General features: G+C 42.1%; 1 protein-coding gene across 1 annotated transcript in view; it reads right to left on the bottom strand.

Annotated features, from left to right (window-relative positions):
* Positions 1-13,637, bottom strand: part of rarga (retinoic acid receptor gamma a) — a 46,156-nt gene extending 32,519 nt beyond the window's left edge. Inside the window, 2 exon segments of the mRNA XM_083920938.1 lie at positions 7,310-7,373; positions 13,428-13,637. The gene's annotated coding sequence lies outside the window, so the exon portion shown is untranslated.
* Between the last annotated feature and the right edge of the window lie 2,426 nt (positions 13,638-16,063).

Consider the following 16,063-nt stretch of genomic DNA (forward strand, 5'->3'; position numbering starts at 1 on the left):
GGTCCAGAGCGTGAAGAGGGGGGGGGGGGGGGGGGGTGGGGGGGTTGACGGGGGTAGAGGGTAGGGAAAATGAGATCCACTGATTGCTAACTGCTGCTGTCACTTCCAACTATCTTCTCTTGAGGTCAGGCTCCCATCCCACAGAGTCATTTTGGCTGTAACCTCCTGTGGCCCGCTCGTCATTGCGACTCCACACAGTAGGCACAGACAAGTCAGGCTCAAGTGTGGACAAGGCTGTTGTGCCCCACTGTTGACTGTTAACACAAGAAGAGGGGAAGAAATCCCGGCATAGCCTCCCAATTTTCTTTTTCATGTTTTCTTTTTGCCTTTCACTTCCCTAGCGTGATTTCGTGAGTGGGTGGTGTGATCAGCTTGTTTTTTTTTTTAAATGTGGCTTTGAAAAAAAAATAAAAATAAAGAGCAGAGCCAAGGAATTTGGAACTGCTGTGGCTTGTGAATCCGGGAGAAAATACAGTGGGGGAAAAAAATCTTGGTAATGAATTCGGTATAAACAAAGAAATGAGTAAGGGGGGGGGGGGGGGGGGATCTAAGACTGAACTGGTGAACTGCTGAACTGAGCAAAAAATGCACAGAAGAACAGTGACGGGGTCTGGGCACTGGGGGGCACTAAGAGGTGGCGCCGTGCCCAGGAAAAAGAAGGGGCGAGCTTTCCAAGACGCACACATATGCACCACAAAGTCTGAAACACATACACATGCAATCAAGCACTGAAAAAAAGAGAAAAACCTCTACACGTGTGTGAGCACACACACACACACACACACACACACACACACACACACACACACACACACACACACACACACACACACACACACACACACACACACACACACACACACACACACACACACACACACACACACACACACACACACACACACACACACACACACACACACACACACACACGCACACACGCCTTTTCCAGGGCTCTGGCTCCCTCCCTGCCTCTCTTTCTGGCTCTTTCTCTTTCAACAGAGCCAGTTAATTACACCCTACTGCTGCAGGCTGCTTCAAACCACCACTAATTTAGAGTTCCATTACAGTAAACTGTTCCACATGTGCATCCAGAGCCCAGGCAGGCTCGGGTGGCCACGTTTCAGGAAGGAGCAGCCGCCGATAGGCACCCACCCCCATCCTGCCAACACAGCCATACTGCCATCTTTCTTTTTCTTTCCCTCTTTCTCTGTGTATTTCTTTTTCTTTCTTTCCCTAATTCAGTCTATCCTTCATCTAAAGTACTTTGGATTTTTTCCCCTTTTCTGACCCGCCCCCACATCTCCTCTCTATAATCATGTCCTTATACTCAATACTCTCTCCCCCCTCCCAGAGCCCGCACCCCATTTCCATCTCTACTGCTTATACAACTTGTACCATGACCCTGTGCAGCGGTTCCACTGTGTGGCTAACGCACAAAAACATCACTAAAGATTTCACAGTGGGCCTAATGGGAGAAGAGGTAGAGACTGGAAAAACAAAACTGCCAGCAACGCACAGGCTCATAATGTGTGTGCGCGTGTGCATGTGTGTTATGAGTATGTTTTTGGCCAGCGTTTAGCACGTTTGGGTATCTGCCTCATGAACTCAAACCAGGCCCCGTAAAGGCAATGCAATCTGTCTGAGAAGTGCTGGGAGAAGAGAGAACAGTAAAGAGAAAAGGGAAGATGTGTGAGAAAAAGAGGGATCATGGCGGCGAGTAAGATTGTACGCATGTGACTTCTGTATTCCCACAGGGGCAACAACAGTATATTAATCCAAAAATGAAGCTTTAACATCAGTTTTAAGCCAACAGACCCACCTCAGCACAAATAATCCGCACTGCCACTGTACGTTCGCACATATGTCACGAAACAACGAACATATCTGAGAAAGAGCTAAGGAGTAGAGAGACACACAGCCTTTTAAAATAGAACCCAGTAACTTTACTCTCCCCAAATACAATAATGAATTAATAAAAGAGTTGGCGCCAGGGTTTTTTAATGAGTCACATCAGCCCAGCAGCTTTTTACAGAGCCATTTATGTTTTATGTTGGGTCCTGTGGTAGGCTCACTTCGCCAGCCCGTCTGGGGCTATAAGGGGATAAGGGGAATTTGGAGTGACCTCATCCCCTGTTAGCCAGGGCCAAATGGGCATGGAGGGCCTCCCCACTTCCCTTGAGCCTGGGGGGCACACAGGAGGCAGCAGGCAGCCAGGCAGACGAGGAGCACTGAGGCTAGCTATGAGTGGGTTCACGGCTGCTGCTGCTGCTGCTGCTGCTGCTGCTGCTGCTGGGACTTTCCATCATTCCCTAAGAGGTGTGCTGTAGTTTAAATTTACTTTGGTTGTTTCTGTAAATAGTGGAGTATGAGACTTCACAGTAGCTCATCATGTGAAAGTCGACTTCATCGGTTACACTTGAGATAAGCCATTGATTTTATCAGGATCAAATGCTGTGTAGCAAATTAAATGAGAACAATTTCAAAGACATCGCGCTACAAGACGGGGCACGCTTAGGGAGAATGAGACTCTTGTTTGCTAAAGAGTTTGGATTACAACAAAAAGACTTAGCAGAATGCAGAATGGAGCACGAGTGGGGATAGAGAGAGAGAGTTCCCACAGATCGAATGTCTGTCAAACAAAAGGTATCAAATCCTCTCTGAGCAAAACAACAATTGTGCCTTAACCGTTGCGACGGAGTGAGGCCCCTCAGGCAATAAGAACTGCAGTCAAACATAACAAATAAATCACGGCATCTCAGGAAGCTCTGCACCACACAACCAAGAAAGGCAGTGGGTTTTTTTAGTCAGCATAAGAAACCACAGGTGATTACTCGGCGTATATGAGCAGGATTCTGGGTGCCATGGCTGGCCCGGTTTGCTAACTGGAGGGCGTTTCTCATTGCAGTAAGGAAAACACACAAAAAAAATTACAGTAACTGTATGTGATGTTATATTAAGTTATAACTGTGTGTTTGTCTTTTTGGATATTTGACTTTGAAGTCAAACTTCCCTCCTGGCTCTGACTCTGGAGACTTTTTGTTTCAGTTTTCCGAGCTTGAGGGGTTTCACACATTTTCTTTGGGTTTCCTTAACTACCCAGAAGGCCAGAATATGCAATTTTAAGAAGGTTACATCAAAAATATGTGTCAGTCAGTCCACACAGAGCTTTAAGTCAAAACCTTTAGTGGAAGGATTGAATGTAAATTCACAGGCTCGAGACAAATTAACTGTACCATGTACCCTGGCAGGGAAAAGCTTGGCAGAATCACAGAGTGCTCTCACTCTTTTTCCTCCTCTGTCTTGCCCCCTCCTTTTTTTGACAGAAAACTCTGCATGTCTTCCAGGCACTGTCCTCCAGTTGTCAACATCATAAAGTGATTTATGTTCAGTAACTTTTGTAAAGGAAACGACTTGAAGCAGAGAGGGTTATGTTTAAGTTCTGGGTCGTGGGTGAAGTCATACTACCACAGCAGTTAAACAATGATTTTACAGTCCATGTGTCCTGAGTTGACAGACTGGCTTTTCCAACTGCTTGGGGCAAATTAATACTTAGTGTCATCATCACTGCATAACGTGATCGTGGACTTTCTGTCACAGACAAATTAGAGTGGACATATTGTGCTATTTTTTTTCACATTCATGCTTGCATCTTGTGTTTCTACTAGAACATGTTTACATGCTTTAATATTTAAAAAAAAAACACTATTTTTCCTTTACTGTCTGTCTGAATATACCTGCATTCAACTTTTGTCTGAAACCCTCCGTTTTAACGTCTGTCTGACCAAAAAAGCCCAGTATGATCCGATTTTTCAGCATTTCAGGCTCTTCCGCATCTACACTCGTGGCATCTCTGCACCATCACTGCAGCTGGGGAATGACTGTAGCAACACTTTTTTACCTACATATCGTATAGCTGTGACATCACAAAAGTACAGGTCCCAACGGCTCGTTTAAAGACACTGAATACAGGCTGCATGCATTTCTCTGTGGATTGAGCGTTTTGATGCTTTATTTATGTAGCACATCGGCCAGCTTAATAATAAACAAATATAATAAAGACTTTATACAATATGGGGCCTTTAAAGTGTTATGTCATATTGTTACATCATGAGAGCATTATCTGATCTTGTTGCTGGCGTCAGCAGTATTTTGCCTGTGAAAATAATATCCTCAACACTATTATCTGATGCAAAGCCGACAGCTCCCCGTCTTTCAACAAGTGTCTGGCTAATGGCTCTGAGAGAGACACCTAGTGACAGATGGTCTAAACAAGCCGGCATTCCATTGCCTCAAACTTGTTTGACATCTGCCTGCTTTTGGCATCACACAAACACGTATTTGCTTACAGCAACAATGCAAAGTATCATCTCTGTGTAATCACTTGTCACTGAAAGAGGTATTGTTTTTCATGAGTGCCACTGAGGAGTGCCACTATGCATCACTGTTGTAGTATCTATACAACGTCAACCATTAATTCCTTAATCATCCTTTTGTTCTTTATTTTTTCTCTGTGTTTAATCATAATGTCACAAAACAGGCTGTGTTGACTTGCAGTGGTGGAGAGAAGTATGGAAAAAGTGAGAAGTCAGTAAGACATAAAACACTTTGTGACATGATGAAGTCATCCTGACAGCTTGCTGTTTCCATGATGTGGTTGAGCTCTTTGGAGTACTCAACATGGAGACTTCAGCACTGGGTGCAGCAACACAAGAAAACACAACACAACAGGAAAAGGCCAAGCTAGATGATGGTATGTCATTTTGAGAAATAAAAGAGAGTGTCAGCAAGACAGGAAGTAAAGCAAGAGAAGAAAGTTCAGAGTGGCAACAGTTTGATGGCTACTCTTTTAGATTTAAAGGTAAAAGTTGGTGCTGCTAATACGTCTAGTTTTGTAATTACAAATAGAAGATTCACACGAAGGTGTTTCCCTTCCTCAACTCAAACAATCCTTTCTCTGTATAAAGAGATGCATAATGGATGGGTTTCACCACCACTGCCGCTTTTAGCCTCGGGAGTCAAAGCAACGCTCAGACACAAGTAGGCCCAAACACACACACACACACACACTACAACACAACACACATTCACATAAGTTTAACTTTGTGCCAAAAGATCTTTTAATGAGAGCTTAAAGGAAGACTGAACATGTAAATCCTCAATGAAAGCAGCACACCTGCAAAAATAGACATAGGAAATGGTGTGCAGATAGCTTCCTTGTTAATTATAGTGTGGTAGCGGAGAGCCCCTCGATTCTCCTAAAACCACCTGTCTAACCCCTCCCTACTACTTGGCCTTAATTGCTATAGAAATTCCAGAAAAAGACAGGTATCAACAACTCCCAGATTTACGGCTCAAAGTCATGTCACAAAGAAGGACTGTTAGCAGATTTTGCAATACAGAAGCTTTGATGAGCCAACTGTTGTTTCAGACACAAAACCTCACCTCATGTATCTGAAAAACATTATCAGACACTGCACCAGGTTTTGCAATTTTGTTTCAAAAAGGAATCAATGTAAAAAGAATATGGTGGTTTATAAAGGTTGATGGTTTTACTGAAAGAATGATTCAAAGAAATGGAATTGCAATTATTTATTTATCTTCATTACTTTGTAATGACCCTTAAACTTTTGATCCATGACATAAATTTACAACAACTAAAGATTCACTATTTTGTGCATCTGCTCCAAAGTAGCTATTTCCATGGACACACAGTGATTGCAGATCTGTACTGATATATAGTTTGTGAGCACAGACTAAAGAATTTTAAAGGCGGTCTCCTGACTGACGTAGAAACATTTACAACAACAAAAATGGACGACTGTTTTTTGGTTAGGCCGATAAAGCTGACATGATCACAAATACATGGATCATGAGTAGTGACGGATACCCATCTGGAGCAAATAACAGCAAGCACAAATAATAACTGATTCCAAACTGTCGCTGAAGACGAACAGGATGCTTTGACTGAACACAGTGAAGGTAAAACTGCTCTGCATGGACAGCCTGTCCTCGAAAAAATACCCACGGGTGGTGCTCTGGAGGAGCGGGAGGAGAGCACGGGGATATTACTCTGCCTCAGAGATGAGCTCCATTTCTTTCACTCCAGATGTCACCGACTCAGACTCAAACTGATAGACCAGATGACAACGGAGGGCGCTGCAGATATCACTGGCCTTCAAGCAGGCATCACTCACTCGACCGCGTGGGTGTTTTTCTCAATTTGCTTCAATCAAACTGTCCCTGACACTTATGTCAAGTCCACCAGGGGAAATAAAGCGGTGGACAGCAGGTGCAAAGACAAGGCAGTCCAGCTGCAACGGTTTACCTACTGACCACTCACTTCTGGAGCAATAAACCAAAACACTGTGGAAGGCTACACTCTGACATCAGGTGCGTGATCATCTGATATCCAAATCAAACAGCACTAAATGCACTGTGTTACACATGGCTCTAACAAGTGGAACCTGTTAAACCTAGCACATATGCCAGCATCAATAAATAATCTTCACTGTCATGCTGCTAACTATGGGAACACAATGAATAAACTTTCATGTAAACTAAGACCAGAGTATCAGACACACCTCACTCCAGAGGTATTAGCCTCTGCTGTTTAAAGGGTGGAAAACAATGCTTCTCTTTTCCAAGTGTTCATATGTTGCTTATAAAAAAGAAAAACAGGTCAAGGACTGGTGACTGCTCTGGCGAATACATTCATACACATCAAACACATGCAAGCGTGTACACACACACACACACACACACACACACACACACACACACACACACACACACACACACACACACACACACACACACACACACACACACACACACACACACACACACACACACACACACACACACACACACACACACACACACACACACACACACATGCTAATAATAAAGAGCTCCACAGGCACTGGGTAACACTTGGAGCACTCACTAATAAGCACATATGTGCAAACAGGCCTGCATGCTCAAGTATGTTTGCATATAAACTCATTGTCACTCTCGCATTAATAAAAGCAGAAAGAAACTAACACACTCGAACACTGCATGCAAACAAACACGCGTGTATATAGATGTTTCAGTGTTTACACGTGAAAACTGATGGGATTTCGGGGAAAACAATGATTAATTGTCTCAAACACGATTTGCAGTCTCTGTCTTTGATTAAGGCTGTCGGCCCTTTCCCAAAACAAAAAATAATTTCTTTCTTTCTCTCTGTTAACAAGAGAGAGACAAAGGAAGACAAACAATGACTAAAGTTAGATATTCTGAACTTTAAGTATAAATTACTCACCCGCTTAGGTGTTGACGAGGCAGACAGCCGGACAGATGAAGCTGGAACAGTCTGATGAACGGAGCTAGTCAGGGCAAAAGGAGAAAAGATGTGTGTACGTTCATCAGAGTCCTTCTGACAGCATAGACAGAGTAACAGTGAGCCTCTCTCTCTCACTCCTCCTCTTGCACTCTTTCCTCCTCCTCCTCCTCCTCCTCCTCTCTCGTAGTCTTTACCTCTCAAAAATCACTCTTTCACTCCCCAAACACAGGCACACACTCACTCTCTCACTCACTAAGAAATAATTATGCTCTGATTCATAAAGCCTTCCTTTGTCACGTGACCCAACACTTCAAATATACAGCACATTTTTTCACAAGCCACAAAATGCCTGGAGGGAAGAAAAAGGCCCAGAGAGCTTAAGTTTCTGTTTTTAATTCTCTCTCCCTTCTTTGTCTCTCGGGTGAATTCTTTTTCTCTCCTTCAACTCCTTGGCTAAAGAATCGGTTTACCTACAAACTGTTTGCGCTTGTCAAAATGCGGCAACATGCCGTGATGTTAGATCATTCGTGTTTAATCGATAAATTCACTGTTAAATAGAAGAGGATGTTTGAGTATCCTGAACATAAAATTAGAATGTTTTGATTTAACACAGATGATGCTTTAATGGTACGCCAAGGAGTTTATTCTTTCAAGAAAGTTGAAGTCATTTCACCAAATAATTTAGTCCTGGTGTGATCAATTTATGAAAAAATCTGTATGGTCTTTTGCCCTGTCTGTGTGCCCACTACAGGCATTTAGTCATATTTATGCTTGATTCTGTGTTGTCTAATGTTTATGTGACATTTGTCCCAGAGGAGTCATAATAAATCACTACTTTTATTTCAATTACTGATGCTACTACTACTACTGATAGGATTTATTAGAATAAGTTGTAATCCTTAAGATTTTTATCTAGTTATGTCAGTTAAAGAGTGAGTTAAAATAATGGTAATAGATCAAATGGCCCTCTAATGAAAGCACTTGTACGTGCCTCTTTGCAGAGAAATACCATCTGATTGTCTGTGGTGACATTCTGTCGCTATATTCAAATGCGCCACAAGGTTAGTGACTCCTTTTACGTCAGTCAGCAGTGGTTGGTCTGCCCAGGTGGAGCTTGTCACCACTGATTATGCTGCATTCCATTGTACTTAATGTACTAAATCGGGAACTTCCAACTCATACCGCCAAAGTGACCGCTAGAAACAACATATCTCAATTCTTACGGATTACATCTTTAAAAGGGACATATTATGCTCATTTTCAGGTTCAAACCTATATTATGACCTTCTACATGTTTACATGCATTAATGTTCCTTTTTTTCATACTGTCTGTCTGAATATAAATGTATACACTATCTATCTGAAATGCACCATTTTAGCACCTGTCTCCTTAAGCCCCACCCTCGAAAAACACCAGTCTGCTCTGATTGGTCAGCGTTTACGTGTTTTCCACATCTATGCTCTCAGCATCTCTGCACCGTAATTACAGCTGGGGAATGACTGGAGCAGGACTGTAGCAGCTCTTTCTACCTATATAAAGTACAGTTGTCACATCACAACCATACAGAAGTCCTGATGGCTCGTTTAAAGGCTTAGTTTCTGAATACAGGCTGTGTGTATTGAGTATTTTGATACTTTCACAGTATTTACATTACACCTCAAAGTGCTTTATAATTTTAAAAAAACATGAAAATCTCATTTTTTTTGGGACATCTGACATTAAAGAAAGTATGAGGATCCTTGTGCAACTAATATTAAAAACAGAATATTTAAAACACTCTCACTAAGGATAAATGAAAACCAGGCATTCAAAACTAGAGTCTAACATTTTTTAGGATACACAACATCTGCCAACATCCTGCCAAACATCACTCCAGCTCTGAAAATAAAACTAGTGGTGGCACATCAGCTGCAGGGAAGTCCCATGTGAGATGGCAGAGCTTTGTAGTAGTAGTAGCAGCCGCAGCAGCAGCAGCAGCAGCAGCAGCAGCAGCAGCAGCAGCGACAGATTTGGGTGTGCCCCTGAACGTGCCCCTCTCTCCATATGAGATCATATGTTTCAGATCTTTGTTTATGTGTTTGTGGTTCTGGGTGTGTGCCCTGTCTTTCTGAATGTAAGGTTTCTCAAGTTGTTTTGGTTATGAGGAGCACCTTAAACCTCAGAACTGGGAGGAGAGGGCACACCTTAACTGGCACTTTTACCTCTGCAGCAAAGCATAGATGAACTACAGCTTCTGAAAAAAACCATACATGCTTCTTTAACACTGAAATCAGAAAAAATTAGTCTAATTAATATCTAAATCAAGTAAGTGCAGCAAGCTTTTTTAAAATAACTATTTTATTTTACATGCACTACTTATTCTAAAACTTCATCTAAAATGATGTCCTTCGGGCATATCGGTCAAGCATCACTTCACATTCTCCCAAATCTCACAGTCTGAAGCAGAAATGCCAACCAATGCTCCATGTGAAACATTTGTTATGGTCTTCCCAGGTATCTGTGCATGTAAGCCCTAATATAACTGTTGCGTATTGTGCTCGGAAATCACAGTAACTGTCCGAACAGTAACAGGCAGAGATCTAATCCCGAAATACATGTCTCCAGGATAAAGTCAAGCCATCATAATAATAAGTACCCGTTATTCCGATGTGCTTCCGATCTTTACAGCCACATATGGTCTACAGTAGCCTACTGAAAATGTTATTTCATACATTTTTTTTTATGTGGAGTTGCTGGTTCATAATCAGGGTGAATGAATGAATAAGCAGCGTTACCTTTTTTGCAGAAACCTTATATTCAGGAAGCACAGATCTAAGTCATACCGCAAAAAGCACTCCAGCTGATCCTTATCTTGTTTACATTTGATTTATGTGTTGCTTATGGGGCCACTAAGGCTAATAGAAATTCCCTTAACTGTTTACATAGTAGTGCTAAATCAGCAATATGAAAACAATATGAAACAAGAAGGTAAATACGGCTTAGAAACTGTTTAAGAGTGATGTGAACTGTATTCAAGTCAGTGTGATGCCATCAGGTTGACTATGCATTTGTGTCAGAACGTGAACTTAAGTACATGTTGATAGCCGTGTGTGTGTGTGTGTGTGTGTGTGTGTGTGTGTGTGTGTGTGTGTGTGTGTGTGTCAGTGTGCAGGGCATGCTGTGCTCCTTATTAAATTATGACAGTGAGCTTGAGCAGGGGCAGATTTGCGTATGTGTGTTCGCAGCACCCACATCTGCCCTTGTGACTGTGTGTGCGTGCATGGATGAGTATGCGTAGGCAGTAGCAGCGAGAAGGTCAGAGGTTACTAGTGTTTGTGTTTCAGTGTCAGTGAAGTGTGCTCCAGGCAGAGATTTATGATCATTGTGTCTGGGAGGCTGCAGAGTGGGGGATAATGAAGATAGATCAGGGTGCTATCTCTCTCTCTGGGCACCACTGGAAACATGGCCTATGGCCCTGGCCGTTCTCGTATCATTAACTTCAGCCTGTGACATCATAACGCACTGCCCTGACATCAATCCTAACACAGTGCGCTCTGACAAAAAGTCGAAATGCAAGAGAGGCAATTCTTCAAAGGAAGCCATCCGGCAAACACAGGCATTGTTCAGCTCTGCCGTTTCTCTGGGTGTGTTTATGAAGATATGAAATATTCATTGAAACACTGTATTCAGTCGTGTGTTTCCACTTTAGATGCAACATATTTGCATTCACAGAGCCATAGAATACAGGCCTGAGGCTCGCTGGCAGAGGAGAAACAGCAAAGGAAAGGAAATAGGAAAGGGGGGGACGATGGAGGGAGGAAGTGAGGTTAGAGGGGTTAAAGTGAGATGGGGAGAGGGGGAGGAGAGAAGGGTTGGAAGGCGACAAGGCCAGTGGTACAGGGAATGTGAGAGAAAGGGGTGTGAAATACTAAGACGGAGGGAAGGAAAACTGGAGGGTGAGATGGAAAGAGGGATGGATTGTAGAAGGAGGGAAAGGAGGGAGGTTTGATGGGAATGGCAGCGGGGAGGTGAGAAGGGGCGCAGGGAGCTGGTGCCTATGGCGGCAGGTTTTAATCAGTAACAAGACGCCTGTAATGAGATCACTATTTCCCCACATTCAGATGGATGTCATTTGAAGTTTGATGCCACACCGAGTCAAGCCTGGGATGCGGGGCGAACACACACCCCCCTCAAGACACATTTGCGCAGAAACACATCCATGCACACAAACACACACACACACACACACACACACACAACACACAAATACACTTGCTTGCACTTTCTTGGTTACAGACTTAAACACACATCCTGTGAAATGAAGGAACTCATTCATCCAGCCTGGCAAAGTGCGCTCATTTAGAGTCCAACCGCCTTGAAGTAAAAACATACACAGAGGAATACTACTCACAGGAAAATTAGTTACTCATAGCAATGGAGAAATGTATGTGTTAGGGACCGAAGGGCATATACCACTATGTGCTCATCTAAGAAAAACAAATGAGCACAAAGCTTGGAACAGTTAAAGAGGGAGCCAAAAGTTGTTTTTACTGCAGAAGAAACTTGGGGAAAACGAGAGGGGATAGGGAGAGAGTGTGTGTCTGTGTGTGTGCGCGTTTTATGCATATTTTGGGGTGCATTCAGAGGCTGTCGACACAGCTACCAGCGTGTGTGCCAGCATATGAGCACTCTGCCTATTCCCCAACATATGTGTCCAATGAAAGGTGAACGGCTCTCCTGTCTATACTTTCCTCAAAAATCAGCCATGATGTCACCATGAACCCATCTTGAACCCACCTCTGTCAAAAAGCATTACTCCAAACCTCCCTCTCACTGCCTCATTTTCTGTTCCACCTCTCCCTCCTTCACGCTCCGTTCCTGCCTTCTCGGATTCTTCACTGAACTCCCATTCTTTTGCTTTCCTCTTTTTCATATTTCCGTATTCTTCAACATTTCCCCTCTCTGGTCCATGTCTCTTTTCTCTCTTTCTCTCCCTACTCTCTCTGAAGCACACAAACTTTAGTTTTTTTTTGGCGAGCTAGGTCTAATTGAATCACCAAAAAGCGCAGCCATTTGCCAAAAATGCCAGGATGTTCTGATTATCATAAACTTTGTTTAAGCTGTGGTTTTGCGAAAAAAAAAAAAATGAAAAAAGCTGAGTGCACAAGGGGTAGCCAAAAAAAATAAAAGCAGGAAAAAAAATTGAGGAATAGGGGGAGAATGCAAATGAAAGAGGGGAGAGGGAAAGAGAGAGAACACTGGGGAAGAGAGGGGTGGTGGGGGCAGCGAGAAGGCAGCCAGAGAGCCACATATGGAAGTGATTCTGTAATTACTGCAAATCTGTGAGCTCAAAAGGAAAGGTCTTCTTTTCCATGCCTCCTTCCCTGCACATAAAACTGCCCTTGTGAGAAAGTTGGGCACTAAATACTGAGCAGGAAAGATGAAAAAACAAAGTTTTCATTTGCTTTTGCTTTTTGGCATGTGCAGGGTTGGTATATAAATGTGGATAAGGTAGATGTTAAGTGTGTTAAGGGTCTACTTTTTCTTTTTTCAGCACTGAAAAATAAGAATATATATCTGCTGATCATAAGGCTAGTTCTAAAGTCTAATACAGGAACTTTTCTGCATCCCCATTTACTTTGCTTATTTGAGCTTAATCAACCAACCCTGGAAGTTAATCAAAAACAAACTGGTGGGGGGGGGGGGGGCTCAGACTGGAATAAAGTGAAGTCTCTCTCATTAGCAACACACCTAACTGACATCATCCACATAAAGCACACATTCAATAAGGTGCGTGAGGGAGGGGCGGTGACTGACTGACAGACAAACAGACAGAAAGAGATGTAGACTGTCTATTAAGCCTCAGGCAGAGCACTTCTTTGCAGGTGTGTACGTTGGCAACGACTTCTGTTCTGCTCAGTCCCCAAACAGTCTCAGCAGCCTGTAATTATATCGTGCCCTGCCATAACGTGTTCTCATGATGAGTGAGTGAGTCTCGCACACATTATAGCTACAATAAACACACACCCGGATTGACGCAGCTTGAGCTACGTTTATTCTTAGACCCATCTAATTAATCACGGCAGGAGATGATTTATGTATAGTACACAATCCTACCTTCTTTCGCCTAGTGTGAAGTACGCCTCGGCTTCAAAAAGCGAGCGCGTTCCCCCCAGAAGTTTGAAACATAAATAGTGGATTGACACGCGCACGCACACCGAAGTTTTCTGTGGAGGAGACAAAGAAAAAAACAAAGTCAGTCTTCAAGAGAAATCATCCACTTACAGCACGGCGACTTGTAAAGATCACGCCGTTTGGTCGCACGCTTCAGACATCATTTCAGTCATTTGTCAAGTTTACCTTCGTTTGTTTCCAATCCCCGTCACCGTGTCCCGGCAGCTCAGGGGCGTCGGTGGGAGCCGCCGTGCGTGGAGATTTCTGGCGCTGTGACTCCCCCTCGTGACGGGAAGGAGGACTGCAGCACACGTCCTTGTCAATGAGGATGGGATGGAAACCCCACAGACAAACAAATAGGCTAAGTAAAATAAATAGGAGAATTGGGGCCTATATGTAAATAAATAAATGCTAAATCTGTAACACCTTGCCTGTGATCATGTTTGAACATAATCGACTTGTTTGGGCATATCAACTTTAAAATGTCTTTACAACTTTCATTTATTAAAGCTTTGTTTTGAAACCATTACTTTTGTGCCAGGGTCAGAAGGTAGAAGAAGACATAGCCGCCTTTTTAAAATGAGTTATCAAAATGTATATTAAGTATATAAAGGTTATGACAAGCCTATTTTTAGTTTTTGTATTCTGAGTATACTCCATATTTGAACTATCCAAAGTGCACCTTTTGTAAGTATACATAAATTCACTTTTCATGAGGTGAAACTAAAGATATAACTTAATTAACACCAGACGCTCCAAAATTACAGAAAACAATACAAGACAACAACAATAGAGCATCAAACAGGCAAAAAACACAAACAATTAAGTGACCCATGAGTAATTTGCAAATAAACTGTACCCAATAAAATAATAATTGAAGTAAGATAAGTTAGCCCAAGTATAAAAAAAATCAGTCTGATGTCAGCTCACTTATTTTTCCTTCCTGCAGAAGGAGGAGTTTTGCAATTTGATGGCCAAAGAGCTCAGGTGGCGTTCTGCGGTGCTCTTTTGTCAGTCTATGGATTCAATTCAGTTCAATTCAATTCAATTCAAAAAACTTTATTTGTCCCCGGGGGGCAATTCAGGGCACACAGAGCAGCAAATAACGACAGTGCAACTATACAAAAACGTTTTAACCTATCAACAAGAATAAAGTGTAAAAGAAGAAAAAGTGTCAGGATGTTAGTGTGTTAGTACAGGTAGAATAAGTGTCAGGATGTTAGTGTGTTAGTACAGGTAGAACAAGTGTCAGGATGTTAGTGTGTTAGTACAGGTTAGAATAAGTGTCAGGATGTTAGTGTGTTAGTACAGGTAGAATAAGTGTCAGGATGTTAGTGTGTTAGTACAGGTAGAATAAGTGTCAGGATGTTAGTGTGTTAGTACAGGTAGAATAAGTGTCAGGATGTTAGTGTGTTAGTACAGGTAGAATAAGTGTCAGGATGTTAGTGTGTTAGTACAGGTAGAAAAAGTGTCAGGATGTTAGTGTGTTAGTACAGGTAGAAAAAGTGTCAGGATGTTAGTGTGTTAGTACAGGTAGAATAAGTGTCAGGATGTTAGTGTGTTAGTACAGGTAGAAAAAGTGTCAGGATGTTAGTGTGTTAGTACAGGTAGAATAAGTGTCAGGATGTTAGTGTGTTAGTACAGGTAGAATAAGTGTCAGGATGTTAGTGTGTTAGTACAGGTTAGATACGGATACTATTAGATACGGATGAAGCTGCTCTTAAACCAAAAGCAAAGTACACTTTATAAAGCATATTAATAGTGCGTTATAAAGAACTTGAAAATAAGCATACGTTCCAAAAGTACATTACACTTCTGTACAATTTACAATACACTTACAGTAAGATAGACTTTTTATAAGTAGCCCTAAACTGAATTACCACTTAAATGATCAGTATATTTCCTTTGTACATTGAAGTTGTACTTAACGGAGTACATATTTTAAAGGTAAACGGGCTGCTTTAAATTAAGCACAAAGAGTAAAAATATACTTGAAATAACTTTTTCACACAGATTACATTTCTAATGCACTCATTTATGCTTACATAGACACTAAGGCAATACTGTTTCATTTAATAGTGAATAACAACTCAAACGTGTTTAGGATATATTGTGTGACAAAAACGAAATTTGATTTTAAAAAGCTAAAATTGTTTGCCCGCAATATCAAAATGAACTAAACTAAGACATACGTGCATTTGTCTACACAGACGCTGCTTATGTGCCAATGCCATGAATTGCCACTGGGGGGCGCTTTCCACAAGCTGTTTATAGTTGACCTGCATGTTGAGATTGACACAGCAGCCTACAAAGTTTGTTGCTGACTGAATCTTATGGAACTTATCTTTGCGCGAACACATTTGAAAATAAGGAACGCGTGCAAAAACTGAAAAAAATCACCTTAGAGCATAGCGTGTGTGTTGTTATGAAAAATATTCAAAAATGCTGAAATTATTAAATATAGGATTTACATTTCAATCAAAATCTGGATTTTAGCAGAGTGATTGCATATACGACTCGCTCCAACATGATGTGGCTGTTGGCGTGACATAGGTTTAGTTGCGCATCTACAGTGTCCT

Source organism: Echiichthys vipera (genome assembly GCF_963691815.1).
Source record: "Echiichthys vipera genome assembly, chromosome: 9".
Taxonomy (NCBI): domain Eukaryota; kingdom Metazoa; phylum Chordata; class Actinopteri; order Perciformes; family Trachinidae; genus Echiichthys; species Echiichthys vipera.